Source organism: Chenopodium album, chromosome 20 (assembly GCF_948465745.1).
Source record: "Chenopodium album chromosome 20, dcCheAlbu1.1, whole genome shotgun sequence".
Taxonomy (NCBI): domain Eukaryota; kingdom Viridiplantae; phylum Streptophyta; class Magnoliopsida; order Caryophyllales; family Amaranthaceae; genus Chenopodium; species Chenopodium album.
In genome coordinates, this window is record NC_137853.1 from 32,018,098 (window position 1) to 32,029,641 (window position 11,544).

The 11,544-nt window shown below is 35.8% G+C and overlaps 1 long non-coding RNA gene across 3 annotated transcripts; it reads right to left on the minus strand.

Annotated features, from left to right (window-relative positions):
• Window positions 1-675: 675 nt before the first annotated feature.
• LOC145598739 (uncharacterized) lies at window positions 676-5,349 on the minus strand. Of its 3 annotated transcripts, none has more exons than XR_014103602.1 (9): window positions 5,072-5,349; window positions 4,740-4,873; window positions 3,874-3,985; window positions 3,711-3,791; window positions 3,561-3,635; window positions 2,289-2,461; window positions 2,065-2,181; window positions 1,337-1,404; window positions 676-966 (listed from the first exon to the last, which is right to left on the minus strand). It is a non-coding gene; the product is annotated as an uncharacterized LOC145598739 (long non-coding RNA). The 3 variants fall into 3 exon arrangements; XR_014103601.1 differs by having other exon boundaries at window positions 2,065-2,215; XR_014103600.1 differs by having other exon boundaries at window positions 2,065-2,461.
• Between the last annotated feature and the right edge of the window lie 6,195 nt (window positions 5,350-11,544).

Consider the following 11,544-nt stretch of genomic DNA (forward strand, 5'->3'; position numbering starts at 1 on the left):
ACTGTCGGTGGGTTTCGGTGGCTGGGGTGCTAGATTGTTCTTTCAATTTATTTTTTTTTTTGATTAACTATTAATGACATACCCTTACTTTGTGTTAAACACCATTAAGAAGTTTTGCATTGGAGCCCGTTCCTCACCCCAAAGTTGCAGATAATGGTTAACGGAGGAAGTATAAAGAGTTAAGTGTTTGGAATTGGTTAGTAAGTATGTTGAGTCAATTGAATTGTTTAATTGTAGAGTCTTGATTAATGAATTCGAGTTGTATGTTTATTTACTTCAATTGGTTGAGCGTGCCAGGTTTTGTGCGTTGTAGCTTGTATGTACTCAGCTTTGCTGATTGCGTGCTTTTGTGTGTGTTTTCTTTGGTCATGGCCTTCGCCTTTCAATGACCCTGTGATGATCCAATTATTACACTTGTATTATTGGGGAGCAGTATTGCACAGGTTAGCTTGATGATGTGAAGTTCGGGATTTGACAATCGCATTGTCAAGGGATGGTGTGATTGAGTGTATTCGTTCTTTATGTTGAACTTATTTATGCTTGGCTATTTTAATTATGTTTTGGGATTTTGATTATTGGTATGGTTTTAAATAAGGGCCTTATATGGTTCCAATTTGTAAGCATTGACTTATTCGTTTTCTAAACTATGTTATTTTAAAGACTTAAATTTGTTTTTCCGCTGCGATACTTTGATAAAGCCTTAACGTTTTAACACGTGGCGGTAACATGTCAATAGTTCTCCACTATTTTATTTAAAGTAAGTGGTTTGAAAAAGGGAGAATTATTGGGGTGTTACAGTAACTACATATAGATACTTGACCGCAACCATTTATCTCCGGCTAAAATTTTGATAAGGTCCATCAAGAAGAACCCGCCACTCCAAGAACCACCTCCGCCAGCATCATCATCACACGCGCGGGAATCTAGTTCCTTCATTATAATCAAGCAGTGGTGACTTCTCTTTAACTGCAAACAAATTTAAGAATGATGTCAATGGCACCCAAGAGTCCAACACTATCAATTTTATAATTGATCACCCAAATATATATATTCAACATTCAAAGGCAACATGCAACCTATCTTTACATTTTCAGCAGGTCATGAAATACCTCAAGCAGATAGAGCCACAAATCAAACAATCATATGCATTTCCTTCCCTTAATAAAGTGCCCCATAGATATACGAAAGAGCCTTTATAACCATTGTTTTCTTTCTAAGCAAAAATTCAGATGGTGTTTCAAGAATCCTATCCAAAATCTCGGCCATTTCGTAAATTGCAAAAATGAAAAACTTACCACTTAAAAATCTAAATCAAAACAAAGCATAAGCAATTTACCTAACATGCCGATCATCACTGTAAGCATCTTTTACAACAACAGATTAAGCATTCAACTCATCCCTAATCTGTTTAAACAATGGATATTAACAATGTCAGACAGCAGATAATTACAGCAAGCGCAGCTAACTATGTAAAATTAATGAACCCCAAGCTGTGAGAGTCCAGTAGAAATCGAAAACAAGATAGTAAAAAGCAAAGCATAACAAACTGCGCAAAACTAATACTGTCGACCTCCCTTAACTTGTATAAAATATAAATTATCCAGACTATGGCAAATTGGCAATCACTGATAGTCAAAACTCTAAATTTCACATATAATCACTGATAATTCGAATTTCAGAGAGAAGTCATCAAGAAATGGTGTTAATTAGGGTAACAAATTATCCCAAATAGCTCTGAAAATAGTGAAAAATCAATAAAAGCCTCCCAAATGAATAGTTTGAGCATAAACTCGAATCAATTTTCCAAAATCAAAAGGGTAACAAACTTAAAAGAAAACCCACCTCAAATTAATCATCAATTTCAATTATAACCAAATATTAGATAATAAGAAATCTAATAGTAACCCAAACTATTCAATCAACACCACATCAAACAATCCCTTAAACCACCAATTCATAAATTTGAGTACCCAAATCTCAATTATATAACAATTTGAGAAGAGAGATTACATTGAGGAGGTTGTTGAGGGTGATGAAAATCGGGATCCAAAAGATGAAATATACTTGTTTTGCTATCATTGTCATCAATATCCATGATTCCAAGATCATCATCATCAACGTCAGCCACATTTGATGCAGACTTACCATTGGGAACTCCTCCCGGTAGATTGAGAGCAGGAACTTCAAAGCACATGAAGTCAGCAAAAAAGGAACTCTGAGATTCAAAAGGCTTTTCGTAAGACAAGTTACAAATTAGAATCTATAACTCAAATTTGCTGGAATATAACCTCATCAACAAAGAGTGAACAAATATTGTAAGCATTTTGGCATAAGCATCAGAAACTGCTGAAGTGTCTGCATTGCTCAAAGTTTAACCAGCACCAGCAGAAGCATCCAACCAAACTGTTGGATTTCTTGAAGCCTTAGTACTGGCTCGAAGCTCATTTGCAAACTCTCGAGCCTGCATAACACAACAGGATTATACACACAAGAAATGAGATTAAGGAAAAGAGTTATAGTTTCAACTTAGGTTGATGAAGATATATATTTTTTTTATCCTGCAAATAGATCATCAGTTCAAATTACCTAGGAATCTAGTCTAGCAACAATTCCTTTGCGTTCCTTTTTCTTTTAATAAAGGGCGTTTGGGAAAAATACAAATATGAAGACAAAATGCCACAGCCATGAAGAAAATTCAGTTTTGGACCACAAAAACAAATAAAAAAAAATAATAATCAGCAAAATGTTTCACCATAAAATGCCACACCATGCCTCAACATTACGCCATTGACGCAGCAAGGCACAGGTGAATCATTGGTTAGTCCAAAAGATACTTTGCTGGATGGGTTACGAGAATTAGATAGGAATCATCTAAGTTTCTTAGTGAAATATATTGTTATGAAATATTTCTCAGAAAATTTTTCATTTTCAAATGAAATATATTGGTATGCACACAAAATGCACACAAAGCAGTTGATGTCTCAGATTCAATGTGATTCTCAGAGTAAGTAGAATATTTCTCAGAAACTTTTTCATTTTCAAATGAAATATATTATGTTATAGACTGAGTAATTCGGATTGCTTGAATGTAACAGTAAAATCAGAATCAGAGGAAAGCTTAGGTATTTTGATTGATATTTGTAAATAAGGGCTACAAAAGTTGCTAAGGGCTAAGCTAAGAGATTTGAGTCTTGGAGAATACTACAACTACTACTCTATTGCTACTCTACAACTACTGCTACTCTATTACTACTTACTCCAAAATCCACATGCCTTCTCCTTTCCCCCTCTTTCTCTACTTATAATAAAAACTAAGGACTTAACCTAAAGATTCTAGAATATCCAAAGTGCCCCTCAAATCAGTTTATTACATATTGGTATGCAACTATGCACACAAAGCAGTTGATGTCTTAGATTCAGTGTGTAAACATAATCAAAGTCCTTTTGGGAAAGTTATCAATCATCCCACTGTACCTTAATTTAAAGGCACCCTATTTGTCATTAAACATCAAGGTGGCAGCCAGTATTATAAACAATCCAGAACTATTTAATCCACTCACCTCTCTACGGAGAAGCAAGTTCAGAGAGCTAAAATACGCTTTCCTCAATGGACCCAAGCAATTCTTGTCAAGGCTCTGAAACATCATAAGGAATGAGATTAAACAAGAAAAGAAGCAAGCAAATATGACAACAGATTTCAGTGTTAGAACCTTCAAATGTTGTAGAGGCCGAGCATATGTCCTGCATTTATACCGCAGATCAGTATGGTCTGGTCATTTTAGCTGTCCACGCTGCTCAATGATACACAATGATTAAACTTAACCAAAGAAATAATTTTGCCAAATGTGTGCAGCAATAAGTTGATCCAATTACCTGAGAAAAGTAACTCTTGTCGCTAATCATAAAGTCCACCAAGCTGGAAAAAAGATGCTCTCCGAACAAACGTACTTTTGAGCTTTTCAACTTCTGTTTTTTTTTCTCTAATCTGTAATATAATTTAGGAAAGTAATCAAATAATATATTACAAGGACAAGCAGTATACACAAAAGTGCAAGATACCAAAAACAAGCCTAAGAATATCACTTTACTCAATAAAACCAGTGGAGAGAGCTAAACATGAAGGTGTAGTATACACAAAATTGCAGGAATACATATGCCCAGGTGGGGGCTATCTAATATATCCCAAAAATACCAAATATAAGAATATCACTGTACTCAATCAAACCAGCGGATAGAGCTAGACATGAAGTTTATACGGAATTACACCCAAACATTAGAATAGCCAATCTATATAATTTCATGGTTGGACAGGGAGGAGGCATAAAAGGAAAAGAATCACAATTTCTTGATTTTAAATGCATAGTCAAAGGTCAATTTTTCCTCACTTTTTGTCATCCTATGATTCAGCAATTAGAATACTTTTTATGCTAGGTGAAAAGTTTTCAATTAGAATAAACAACTAAACTAAACTTGTTTTTTACGAAATACTTCTTCTGCCTAAAATATTTTTCTTGTGTACTACTTTGGTCCAATTATCTTTCTCAATTCTCTTTTGGTCCGAAAGAGATTAGGGATTGAGGTAGGATAAATAAGGGGAAAAAAGAATCAAATACAATTCAGTACCCAAAAACGAAATTTGAAAGAAACAACAATATTATTACTGAAAAACGAAAACTAAAACGAATTCAAATTTAATTAGAACAACATTTCGTTAATTTAGGTAACATCAAAGAACTTACCAGAGAAGATCGGGCACAATCTAGTGAGAAAATTAAGATAAATTCTTCCAAATTGCGAATGTCCACATGATTTGCAGTCTTCTTCACCATAATCAACCTGATCCCCTGTCAAGTAATAGAACAATTCCCGCGCTCTGAAAATCAATTACCCCAAAAAACCCTTTAAAATCATACAGTCATAGTTCATACATCTTGTAATCTGTTTGTTTCTGCAAAATTTACAAACCCCCGAGCCATAATTTGCTAAATCATTCAAGAAAAAAACTATAAATTTTGACAAAACCTAGATTGTGAAATTGATACGGGATGATTAATAAGAAAGAAAATCTTACCTCATCAAGGAGTGGAAACCCAGAAGTCGCTTCAGTGCTGGGAATAATGTCGAGATACTATAGGCTTCACCTTGTCGGGAACTTCCTTCACTGTAACACCTCGAAGCTCGTTGATGAATCTACCCAACTCCATTGTTGTTCAATGAGAGAGAAAGAGAGAGAAAATGGGGATCGAATTCAGATGGTAACCCAAGGTCAAAGATTGAATTTTGATTGTAATCTTGGAGAAAGTGATGAATGTGGAAAGCAAAAGGTGAAAAAGAGGGAAAGAGGCAAAACAGAACACCAGCTAGCATTTTGGCAGAGAAAAGAGTAGGAGCCAATAGATCACAAGCAGCAAAAATAAGGGCAACATTGTAATTGTACTTTTTCAGGGGTAAAATGGTCATCACAGTATTACTAAGAGATTTTCAACTTGCCAACTTCTCACTTTTAATAGTTATAGATATAGATTATTTCTCTCTCCTACGAACAAATAAATATATCCAACTAACTATAATTTACATTATAAAGTCACAAATTTTTGCATGCAGCTTATTGTATCGTGCAACAAGGTTTACTTTAGTTTCTCGGTATAGTATAGGGTTACTCGAGTTGTCGGGGTTACTCGAGTTTCTCAGTTAGGGGTTACTCGAGTTGTTGGGGTTACTCAAGTAACCCTTGACCGAGTAACCCCTCGAGTAATTCAAGACTAAACCCCTCGAGTAATCCCTCCCCCTCAAGTAACCCCTGATTGAGTAACCCCTCAAGTAACCCTTGGCTAAATCCTCAAGTAACCCCTTACCGAACTTCTTAAGTAACCCCTAACCAAATTACTCGAGTAATTCCGAACCGAACTCATCATTAAATAATCCTTAACCGAGTAACTCATTAAATAATCTCTAACCAAGTAACTCGAGTAACCACTGACCGAGTAGCTCGAGTAACCCATGATCGAGTAACCTTTGACCGAGTGACTCGAGTAGTTCCTCAAGTAACCCTTGCTCGAGTGAACCCCTTAAGTAACCCTTGTCCCAACCCCTCAAATAACCCTTGAACGAGTAACTCGAGTTACCCATGACTGAATAACTCAGGTAATCCTAACAAAATAACTAATGTAGCCCCTGCCACATGGTGTGGCCTGCTGCACCAAATAGTTGATGTTATAAAATTCACTTTTTGGTCCCCATCTTATTTTTTTCTTTAATTTTGTGCAATACCCAGTATTACGATTATTTGATAACGGGTTCAGAATAATTAGAAAGCTAATATATTTAGCAAGGTCAAGTGATCGGAATGCCTGGGTGGAGGCCGCTTCCGATCAGTAATATTAATAAAATTAATATTACAACTTAATCTTGACTGAACCCTTCGGGTCACACCCAAGCAAAATATAAGAACTGACTCGACGAATTCATTCGGAAGAAATTAATTCGTCGCCCGAGTGTTAAACATTTAGACGTCGGAAATTCGAGCTTGGAGCGTCGAAACCGAGCGTTGGAGAATCTCAAATGTCGAGCCAAAATTTAGGATTTGGCGAGACGGAAAAATGCATCAAGTAACAAGTAAAATCCTAGCCACGCAAAAGGATAGGAATGCATGCCCAATAAGAGCGTGCCACGTGGCAGCACACATGGCAAAAAAACGCCATGTGGATGCACACGTGGCCGCCACGTTAGCAGCCGCCACGTTGGCAGCCACCAAGTGGCAACGTGCCACGTTGGTAGCGCCATGGTGGCGGCACGCCACGGTGGCGACACATGTGGCAATGGCCGTAAACCCGGGTTGATGGGTCATGGACACGGGCCAAAATGAAATGGGCCAACCGAACCCAACTTGAGGTTCAAGATTGGGTGACACATGGTTAGTTCACATTGCATGTGAAATGCCTTGGGGACCAAGTGAGAAAGTGGTCCACTCCTAACCATGTGACACTTGTTACTTGGTCCTTGGTTTATTTAACTAAGGGTTGAATTCACCAATCTTTCCATGTGGGATTTTTTTGTGAAAAGTCCCACATTGAAAGATGAGTAGAATTCACAAAGTATACTTCCTTATAAATAGTCATGGCATGGCTTGATAAATGTCAGAGTAAATAAAGGGGAGGGGGTCGATTACAATGGGGGAATGGGAAGGGGGCGATTTCGGTGGGGAAAATGAGGAGGGAGGTGGTTTCCGGATCGAGGTGGGGGTCGAGGCAACAAGAAGGGGAAAAGGGAGGGGGTGTGGGTCGCCAACGCCGGCCAAATATCTTAGGTGCCGGCCGCCGGCATGGGGGAAGTGTGGCCAATGGGAAGGGGGTTGGCTTTTTTAATTTCTTTTTTGATGGTTGGGTTTTTTAATTTTTTATTTTTTTTGGTGGCCGACAGGGAGGCAGTTAGGGTGGCTGAGGAGGGTGGGGTGGCCGGAATGTGACATAGAGAGTGGCTAGATCTCATTAACGGAAATAATAACGGAGAGTGTTAAGTGGTAGTGAAATTTAGATTTAAGGTGGTAGCAAAATAAAATAAAATTTTAAATGGGTAGCAAATGTGAAATTGGGGTGTTTGAGTGGAAGCAAAAGTGAAATTTTCCATATTAATACTTCGAATTTCAAATGTAACCCTTTTGTTTTTACTATCGATAATAAAAAATAAAAATAAAAATAAAAACTCTACGGTCATAACGAGTAACGCACTTAAGGGTTATAAACGATTTGGTTATAACCGGTAACGGGTTCTAAATTGTTCGGTCATAACTTATTACGGGTATAAACGGTTCGGTCCTAACCAGTTACAGGTGTTAAGCGATTTGGATTTATCGGGTTTTTGTCGAGTTTAAATGGTTTCGGTTTACAATGGGTCGGGTTGCTATCGGGTTCTGAAGTACTCAGTGCGGGTTGTTCTCGGTTTCAAGTTATATCATTTCGGCTTGATAACGGGTACAGTTCATTAACGGTTCTCAAACATTCGGATCGGTTCAGTTTTAGGTTTTGAAAAATCGAGTAAGGTCGGTTTACGATTTTAAAATAACATATTCTTATCGGTTCGGTTCCGATCCTTTTCAAACTAATTCGAAACTGTTCGGATTCACCAGTCGAGTCGGTTTTTGACAGCTCTATTACCCAATGTGGGAACCATGAAAGTTAAAGTATGTGAGAGAGTAGTGGGGACCATAAGATAGAGAAATGATAAATTAATTTGAGTGGGGTTTAAAGTAAGAGAGAAATAATAAAATATAGTGTAAAGTTACTATATACTGTATAAAATTGATGCAAATGAAAAAAAAAACACCCATAAAAGGAAAGTGATGCAAATAAAAAAACGAAGGAGTAATTAGTAGATGAAACCTGTACGATGCAAGGTTTGTTTTTTTTAAAATGTATTTTTTTTTATGTATTTATATATGTGCTAAAATGTGTTATATATTTAGATAAAATTCATAGTATCAAAAGATAATATTTTATATTTAATTAATTTAAACTTAAAAATCTCATTTGCCAATTTTGCTCACGCGTACTTGAATTATTTAATTTTAAAAGAAATTAATAATCACTTATTTTATTGGCTACAACTAAAATTTATAATCCTACGTGACGTGCTAATAAAATTAAATCTCGCGTGGCTCTCTAAAAATTCAATAAAAAATTTCCCTTTATATATACTAGTTTTGTGCCCGTGCAATGTCCGGGTTGTTTAATGAGTTCAAAGATAAATTTTTAATCTATATGTCAAACTTTAAAATATATATCATTAATACAAAATTAGTTAGGATTGATGTGCTTTTGTGACGATTTGCTATCTAAAAGGCAAGTAATGACTAATAATAATGTTGATGGAAATGTTCGATTTAATACATTTAAAAAAAAAATAAACAAAAGATAAATTAAATATTCAAAGCCCGTTGGATTGACCCAAACCTAAAACTTTGGGCAAAGTTTGAACATTTCTTGACTCGTAACCTAGAAGTGACCCAATCCGAGATGACTCATGACCCGACCCTAAGCTAATTGACAGGTGTGCGTAGTAATAAAAGTTCTATTAGAGTGTGAAGTATATTATTTTAACCAATTAGTACATACTTGAATTATAAATGGATGTTTTACGTTTAAACTACTTCCTTCGCTCCAAACATTATTATGATATAAAAAAAAAATTTATATGATAATTTTTTAAAATTATATTAATTTGTACATCTGAGATATTGGTATTTTATCGAAAATAAAACTCTACATTAACAATTTTATCCTAAAATTCTATCCAAATAGAATTCTAAACTAACTTTTTTTTTTATCTTATGAAGTCTATTTAAATATATCCAACATGGTGATGAGTGACATTTATGTCACTCTTAGGGAGTAGTTTAGAGTCCTTTTAACGCTTTCTTTCTCTAGTTTTTCCCTTTTATTCTCTTGTTTTCTTGCTAATAAGGTTTGTAGTCCATTTTTGTGTTTTCTTGCATTTTAGGGGTATTTTCGTCTTTTCCACTTTACTCGCTTTTCTCTGTTTTATTGTAGGTGTTGTTCGAGGCTCGGAATCTTGTTTGGAAGGATCTCTAAGTGTTTTGGATGCTCAAGAAACGGCCTCGTATCGTTTGGTTGGCTAGAGTTCAAGGCAAGGAGCAAACTTCCACTCATGGCTGGCGCTCTCGTGCATCACCATCATCACCTCCCATGGTCTTGAGAGCGCAAGAGTGAAGAATTTTGGGCTGCCATGTTCATCACCATCGTACGAGCATAATGCATGAGAGCGCACTCGAGAGCACCAGCAGCCTTGCCCCTTGGCTCGAGGGGAGTGCTTGCAACAGCATTAGAGGGGTGCGTGCATGCACACCCTCCTGTGCGTGCGTGCAGACCTCTCTGTGCGCGCGCACGGGAGCTGCTGCGCGCACGCACCACCTCCTCCATCTCTCTTTGTTTTATTATGTTATTTAAACCCCCTTTTTTTTCCCTTTTAGGAGGGAGAACATTTTAGCTATTATTCTAATTCTCTAATTAGTTTTAGGAGAGCTTCTCTCTCTAGGTTTAGCTTAGGATTAGAGTAGTTTAGAGAGAGAAAGTGAGGGTTTCGCCATTGTTGAGCTTAGATTTTGAAGAAGAAGATTGATCATCTTGTTTGTAGACTTTCATTTTCAATCAATGAGAATCTCTAACTCTCTCTCCTCTAGTTTATTTGCTTTATTTTGATTATTATTTTTGTTGTTGGTATTGCTTGTTGATCATGTTGATTCTTGATTATTTGTTGATTAATCTTGTTATTATCATGATTAGTGAGTAATTTCCCCATTAAGGGGATGGTTGTGGTGTAGTTGGATCTTGAGCATGTTCTAGTGCTTTAGAATTGATTTATTTGTGATTAAAGTCTTTATATGCTTGATATTCTTTAATCTTCTTGCAAGTGCACATTGTTGGTTGATTAAAGGTGAATCTTTGCTAACATGAAACGGAAGTTGACTTAGTTAAGGTTCATTTTTATCGATTGTTATTTGATAGTACCTCCTAGTATATGGTTCTAATGTGGAAGCATAGAGGCTATGTTAGGAGAAGCCAATGAACCCCGGAAGGTGGTTAGATTGGACCTTACTTCGATATTCGAGCATGTTTAGTTCATAATTAATTCAACTTCTATGCCTTTGTTATGCTGGAGTGATTGCTATTCCTAGACCATTTCACTTAATGTTTTATCTCTAGTTTTAGTTTGTTTAAACCTTTAGTTTACATTCTTTTATCCCGGACTAGCTTGGTTGTTGATAGCATTTGGTAGTGTTTATCTGTTCCCTGTGGTTCGACCCCTCTTCTTACCATATACTCGTATTAGGTTAGTTGAGTGTTATAAATTTTATTTGATCTAGGGATAGTTGTCTAACGACGCAATTATTACCTTGTCACGTGGCGCGACACTTGGCGAAAAGTTGGAACACCAAGTGTCGCTGCCTCGTAATCTAGCTAAAAGTTTAGCTTTATATATTAGTTATATGATTATATGATATGATGTGATGATTAGATTATAACTTTTAAAAAAAATCTTATACATGTTATTTTTACATCATAAAATTTGTACAAAACAAATCCATTAATTAATGATATTTTAATCAACTAATATGAGACACTGAAATTTCACATTTAAGCTTTTATTGTCCGTTGTGTAGACAACTAATAGTTCTCTTCACCTTAATTTTGCTGAACTGAAATTATTTTTACTGAACTGAAATTATTTTCGCTGAACTTAAATTATTTTTATTTAACTTAAATTAATTTTACTGAACCGAAATTATTTTTGCTGAACTTAAATTATTTTTACCAATTTTCTGTTATAATTCTTCTTGAAGAAAACTAAATTTTACTGGACTGAACTTATTTTTACTCAGCTGGAATTATTTTTACTGAACTGAAATTAATTTTACTGAACTGAACTTTTTTTTTTTACTGAACTAAGATTATTTTTACTTAATATTATTTTTTTAAGGTGAAGAGAACAGGACCTTAGTATGACATATGGTGGGTTTGATCGAGTGAG